Below are 7,359 nucleotides of genomic sequence, written 5' to 3' on the forward strand. Positions count from 1 at the left end.
ACAGTGAAACAAAAGGGAAAACAACCCATAGTAATAGGAACAGAAGAGGAGTGCCCTTGAAATCCCTTAGGATTTTCATGATAGGACAAACACACAAGCAGATGATTAAAGTCAGGTTCATCTTTTACCCATGTTGTTGCTTCCTTTTCTATCATCTTTTCTTCACCCCATTGCTTATGCCATTGCTCCTTGATGTATAAGTCTTCCCTAGGCATTAAGACAAAAAGAGAGGGGTTAGCAAGTGTTCCCAATGAAAAAGCAAAATCATGATGTGAATGGGAACAATAATTTAACGCATTATCATCTCCCTTTAAGGATTTCATCTCAACCATGCATGTTTGGGGTGTGAGAAGAGAATCCTTCTCGTGTTTATCTCTTTGTTCGTCTTCTTCTGTTTCTCTTCGCTCTTTCTCTTCTCGCTTCTTTAGCTCTTTCTCTTGTCTGGCCTTTTCCCACATTTCCTTTAGTACTCTTTTCACATTTTCTCTCTCCCTTTGTTCTTGTTGTCCTTGTTTGACTTCAAGCTTTTTCCTAACACTCCTTTTCACCTCTTTCAAGTATACAATGTAATCTTGGAGTTTCTGAAGAGTCATGTACTTTGCGTTCTAGTTAGTGTAAGGCCCACTTATATTTTTTCCCTAATGTAAAGGCTACCCCAAATCAGTTGGGCCCAGGACTAACCCATAGGGTGTCCAAAACCCCTAGAGCAGCCTAACTCACTCATTCTTCTATTTTTCCAGAAACGAACTAGCTCCCTCCTCTCTCATTTCTCTCAACTGAGCTCTGCTAGGGTTTTGAATCCTCCTTCGTCTTCAAGCAAGCTCAAGCTTCTTCCACTCCACGTAAGTTATTCCAACCCATACTCTTTGTTTTCGAGTTGAGTTTCGTGGTTCCAACTAGGGCTAACCGTAGTGCTCTGTCCTTGTTCAACTGTCCTTGATTTCAGCTCACTAAACTACCCTAGGAACCATGGTCAAAAACCCTCTCAGTAGCTTTTCCAGGTAAGGGAAGCTAGGGTTTACGTTTTCTTAAGTATTTCGTTTATTTCTAGATTGTTCTTGTGTCTTTGGTGTTTGAATGATGTTGTTGGTCGTATGAAATTGTTTGGTGCGTGGGTATGTTTGGTTGAACGAGGATTTGCATGCTAACAGGTGAGAACCTGTTGGTCTTGCCCATGCGGGTGACTTTTGCCTAAGCAAGAGTAGCAGGAACTCACCCTTAGTTCCAGCACGAGTTATCGCCTAGGCGACTAAGTGCATTTTGAGCAACCAAGGGTCTCGCTTAGGCGAGACGCTTTCGCCTGAACGAGAACTCGCTAGAACCTTGCAGTACCATTGTCGAGCTCTCGCCTAGGCGAGAAGGGCTCGCTTAAGCGAAAAGCCCTTTTTTTGCTTGGGCGAGACTCGGGCGAGAAGTGTTGTGTTGGCTACTGTTTGTTCCATGGTTGTTTCTCTATTGTTCCTTCCTCAATATATGTGATCATGTTTGTTATGTATGCTTGGATGTGACTGGAATGGATGTGTTGTTATGTAATGAGCCATAACCTGGTTGGATTGCTATGCTAAAGCATGAGATGAGTGAATATGCATGAGTAAAATGGCTTATGGGTTGTGAATAATTAGTTTGGCATGATTTTGGCGTGTAATATGTATGGGAAGGTTGGTTATAAAAGTGACATGGATTTGGTATGAGCAATAATATTATATTAATTGATGGAACATGATGTTGGTTTGGTCAGGACATAATTCCACGTTGGTTGCATGGTGGTGCCTCATTAGTCAGGGCGCAATTCCATGGAACTCTAGGTGAGATCTCATGGTGGTGCCTCATTGGTCAGGACATAATTCCACGTTGGTTGCGTGGTGGTGCCTCATTGGTCAGGACGTAATTCCATGAGCTCTATTAGTGGGAGTTTCGTGGTGGTGCTTCATTATATAATTTAGTAAGGATTCAAGGTAAGGATTGCATCCTGACACTCTAAAGAGTCAATTAGTCTCATGTAGAGCATACTGACTCAAGTGGTGAGAGTAGTAGGAGACCTGTGACACTTTAAGGCTAACCTTGTGCGTAGTAGGATGAGACCCATTGACAATTAGCTCGGTAGAGCAGTAGAGGCCACCACGAGTGCAAGCATCCAGTGAATCCGACTAATTATATGTATCCGGATAAGTCGTGTCTTGAGTCTTAGTGTATTGGTTGTAAGTCATCACATGAGTGGTTGATGTATGTATCTTGGACTATGAAAATGTATGCGATTGTATGATAAAATCATTTTCTACTCTAGCTTACCTTTTCTGCTTGTTGTATGTTCTATGTGTGTGGTTTTCTCTTTTTGCGATGATCATTCCACTGCCTAGTTCATCTTGGTAAACATGGTAATGGAGATTCCACTGCCTAGTTCATCTGGGACCAAATCCTACTTCTCTGAGTTTATTAAGGGTTGTATCCCTGTACTGCCATGTTCTTTGGCCATTTATTTTACGTACTGTTCAACTTCTTACTCTGTGTTGGTTGACATCGTGGTGTGCCTCAGTACCTCATTTCTTGTACCTTGGATATTTATAAGGAGTGATGTTGTACTCCTTGACTCGGCCTTTTATATTATTCTGTGTAATGTTTTCATTTAATTATTTTATTACTTAAATGGGACGTTACAGTTAGGACATTGATAATTTTCATGTCCATGTCCTTCACACTTGGTGCACCTAATGGCACTTGTTTTGTCACTTGAAAATGATCTTATATCATGTTTGTGCTCCCTTCTAAGTTTCCCAAGTTTGCTATCCAGCATGATGATTCTGGACACAATGAAGTTAATATCCTCTATCAAGGTCGAACGTGTATGAAACATTGTAGAGTGCTCAAAATTGCTAATTCTTGCAATGAAAGAGAGGAAACAAGAACTAACACAAAACACAGTAAATGGTTAGCACAAGTAATGTGGATAAAATTATCAAATGGACTTCACCACTCCTTACTTGTTTACACTCAATTCCACTCGTGTTTCACTCTCAAAGTATATTCACTCGCTCTCAAGTTCCTGTTCAGTTCTTCAAAGAACCTCCAATCAACCCATCCAAAATTCAACATCAAAGTGAAAGATGTAACGATCTAAGCTCAACTCAAGAGGCCAAGGAAAGGAAAACTCTAAGACAAAATCAAGGAAATTTAAAGACAAACTAAAAAGCACCAAAAGAAAGAAAGGGTTAAATCAAAGAAAGTGAATATGTGACAAACTAAGACCCTGACAACGAGAAAAACACTTTAAAAGACCCTAGTAATCTAAACGGTGTATTTAGAATTACTCGTGGAAATGTGAAACAAATTACTCAAGCTAAACTATGATGAATAATTCAAACTCCCACAAGCAGTACTTCCAACAATTTAGTCCAAGGTACATTGTCCCACAACACAAGAATACCAGGAAAATCAAACTCAAAAAGAAAAGCGATAGACAATGGACTCAAGCAAGTTAGAAATTCAAGAAAAGAGACTTATACTCACAAGAATATTGACCCAGAAATAAGCACAATAGGCACTATGTATATCCATCATAACAACATCCAAAACAACCCAAAATCAACTCAATTCACGCCCAAAACAGAGGGAGGCAGCAGCAAAAAACACTCAAGACTGTTGTCCAATCAGTAAAATCCACTCCAAATAGCCCTCAACAATTATGTTGTCCAGTCCTCCAACTATGCACGTTTTAGTCAACAAGACCTCCCCAAAGTAATTAGGACAACCACTCAAAACCACTAACATTAACAACACCTCAAGCTCTTATTTGGTTCTCGTGAACAAAGAAAACAGCGCTAAACTAGAAGGGAAAGAGAAGTTGAGTGCACCACGAAAACAATAACACTTCAAGTTGCCCTATTCTCACGTTCCACATGTTGCACTAGATGTACCGTTCTCAAATTGTGCCAATATAGTACCACCAAAAGAATTTGATATTTGATATTTGATACTGCAACGTGCTAAAATTGTTGTCCAAGAATCCCCACCCTAACGCAAGCTCCACTTGGCAATTGAATGTTTCACTAGGATTGAGTGGATGAACGTGGCAGCAATTCAGCACCAATTCTCCACCATGTTGCACACCAATACCTCTGCTTTCACCGTTTCAAACATATTTTGCACTTAATTCACAACACGCACTTGCTTCTTTTAATGGTTGGCACCAAATGGGATTTGAACAGGTTGCTGCCAAACAATGATTCACGTAGCAACTGCATCAAAATCTCCAATTAAGACACAAGAGGAATCACCATCAACTTCTTCTAGATTGTGCCAAAAGAGTGACTCCAAAATATAGGTGGCTACTACTTGCAAATTCTATCCAATCCAAACGAGACCAAAATTTGGACACATCCTACTATACCACAGTCCACACCCTACAATGAAATTTCAACTCTTCCAATTGCCAAGTCCTCTTCACGGTTGCAGCATTGAAACTTAGACAGGCACCAAATTCATGCAAGCCAGCAGCTGCTCAAGAAAATCGTACCGAAAGGGAACCAAGAATGCACCAAACTACTGCACCACTTCAAATTAAACGACGCCAAACAAAAGATTACTACTGCCCATACCAATGGCAATACTTCATGCAACTTTGGATGATTTTAGCAAACAATGTGGATCACGTGCCTGCTGTATTAACGTTAGAAAAAATTTCAATTTCATCACCCACCAAATGAATCAACTTCAAATTGCAAGTTGGTGTGCACCACTCCTGCATCAAGGAATATTGCATTTGTAATTATGTGCACCCTTCAAAACTGGTCTTGTGGTTGGCACCGCATGACCCAAACAGCCATTGAAACAAATACAAGGTCTCCAACTTCTAATTCATCAAATTCAGTCAATGGCCCACGCCTGCACCAAACTGCTTTCATACACATAAGCTGGAACGTGCCAAAAATTTAGTTCAAGTGGCACCACAATTTTCACTTGCTACTTAATGCAGTTGCTGCACTGAATTTTCAGCACGCACACTGCTCCTTCAATATTTTTAGTTGGCTGCACCGAATGACACTTAAGTTGGCTGCTACCGCTTCAAGCAAATCTGGTCATCGCACCAAAAATTCCCCCATTGTACGTGGCAATTAAACCCAAACTACACTAGAAATTACTCAAACGAAAGACCACATAGCACCAAAAATTACAACTTGATTTGATAGATTATTCGATGGCTGGACCAGCTGAATGACTATATCCTTAGATTGAATCACCTTACCACCTACGACAAAATTAGCTGCTTCCAAAACGTGCCAAAAGGTCATGGACATCAAGCATTAAAACATCAAAAATAAACCAAAAGGACCGAACTCTTTACTTCCAATTGCCACTAATTCAAACAATAACATCGCTTTAACAACAATAACACTTCAACCTGCACTTTGCACAAACAAATCACACTGAACAATTTCTCGAACACATGGGCTGCACCCAACCAACCAAACTAAATCAAGTATAGCATGAAAACAAGTTCATTCTTGAACATTACAGTCTCAAACATGATGCTAGGAAGACCAAAAGAAAGTAAGCACCAAGCACCAAACATGCGACTTGCAAAGTTTTGTCAAGTTTGTCAATCACGCTTCACGTGGCAATAGAATCACAACCCTTGTTCCTACACCCCTCTTGACGCTCCAACACGCGACGATCACAAAAAACGTTAAAGATATGCTGCCAAACCAAAAGTAGAGCTCCAATGTATACAACAAAGCAATGGTTGATTCGACGCTTGAAATTCCACACAAAGGCTACAAAAATGAAACCACAACAGATGATGAACGAATGATGAATGAGAACAAAATGAAGAACGACGACAAAACCTTGAAGACGAACATGAATCGTGAACAAACTAATGCACCATGACCAACATTGGAAGCAAAAACGAGAAAAACTGAAACCAATCTTGAAAGAACAATTAATCGAGCTCTGATTACTTGATGATGAAAGACCGACTTGAACGAATTTGGGTACGAACCCTAAAACGAAAAGGGGGAAAATGGAGGACGTTGATTAGGGATTTTTGCGGAACGAGAGTGATGAGTGCGTATTTTTGCCCTCATTCAGTGTTTAATTTTGGGTATTTAATTGAATTTATGTGCTTAAAGAGTGATTTAATTGATAATTCTGATAATTAGGCTATTTGAGCATGTGTGATAAAAATGTGTTAAAAAGTGATTTTTAGCTGCATAAATTATTTTTGAATATTTTAATATTTGTTGATGAAGTTGAAGTTAAAATTAAGCTCATTCAAAGTGGGAAAATAATTTGATTGAAGTTACATAACACCTTTAAATAAGTCTAAAATTATCAGGTTCTGGAAAAATCACATATGCACCCCCAGTTTTATTTTACACACTTCTCCTGCAAGTGGATCACCAAAACCTGTTCTGCACCCACAGTTTTTACTAAGTTGCACTCCTCCTACCACTTAAATCCATTTCAACCAGATGCTGCCATGTGGCAATCCTCGACTTTTAAAATTGGCCAACCAGAACAAGCCACGTGGCATTAATCCTTGCAAACACATATGCACCAATTAGACACTACCACGTCATCATCTTCCTTCATCTCACACATGAAACCCTAACCTTAATTTTTCTCTTCTCCCACCATCACCATGCCGGCAGCAACAGTCGCTGCCCTTCCATCGCCAGCCACCGCGAGTTCTTCTTCCTCGCGCACCAACCATGGCAGTTCCACGCACCTAGACCAGCACCATCACGCGAGCACACACTAGAGACGCAAGTTCAGCCACCGTAGTTTCGTTCTTCATCTCGCCGGCAGCACCCACCGCGAATCCTTCGCGTAGTTCCGTCATTAGCTCACGAACCTCCATGGCAGCAGCACCTCCATTGGAGAAGATGAAAGACAGCTTCGAATCTGCACTGCAGAACACGAATCAGTCGAGCCATCGCGCCTTCGTTGAAGAAGAGGACCATCGCGCCGCATGCGGTTTCAGCAACTACAAGCTTCTACGAACCTTAATTTGGGATAGGGAAGGAGCTGCCATGTGTCATCTTCTCATTGCACAATCAAACTGGCCAACTGGTCAATGGAGCAATCAACTCTGGTCAAATTCTGGTCAAAACTGCAAAAAAGGTCAAACAAGAGGGGTAGAGTTGGAAATTGGACAGAAATTAAATTGCTAATTAATTAAATAAAATAAAATATTTTAGCAATCGAAAAATAAAGCCCAAAGTCCAGTAGAAGCCTATATAAAGAGACCAAAGGGGAAGCAGAGAAAACAGGCTCAGCACGTCGAAATTGAGGAACCCTTAGAGGGGCCTAATTTCTTTCTCTCTCTTTTCTTCTCTCTATTCTTCTCTCTTTATTTTGCAT

This window comes from Vigna unguiculata, chromosome 8 (assembly GCF_004118075.2).
Source record: "Vigna unguiculata cultivar IT97K-499-35 chromosome 8, ASM411807v1, whole genome shotgun sequence".
Classification (NCBI taxonomy): Eukaryota; Viridiplantae; Streptophyta; class Magnoliopsida; order Fabales; family Fabaceae; genus Vigna; species Vigna unguiculata.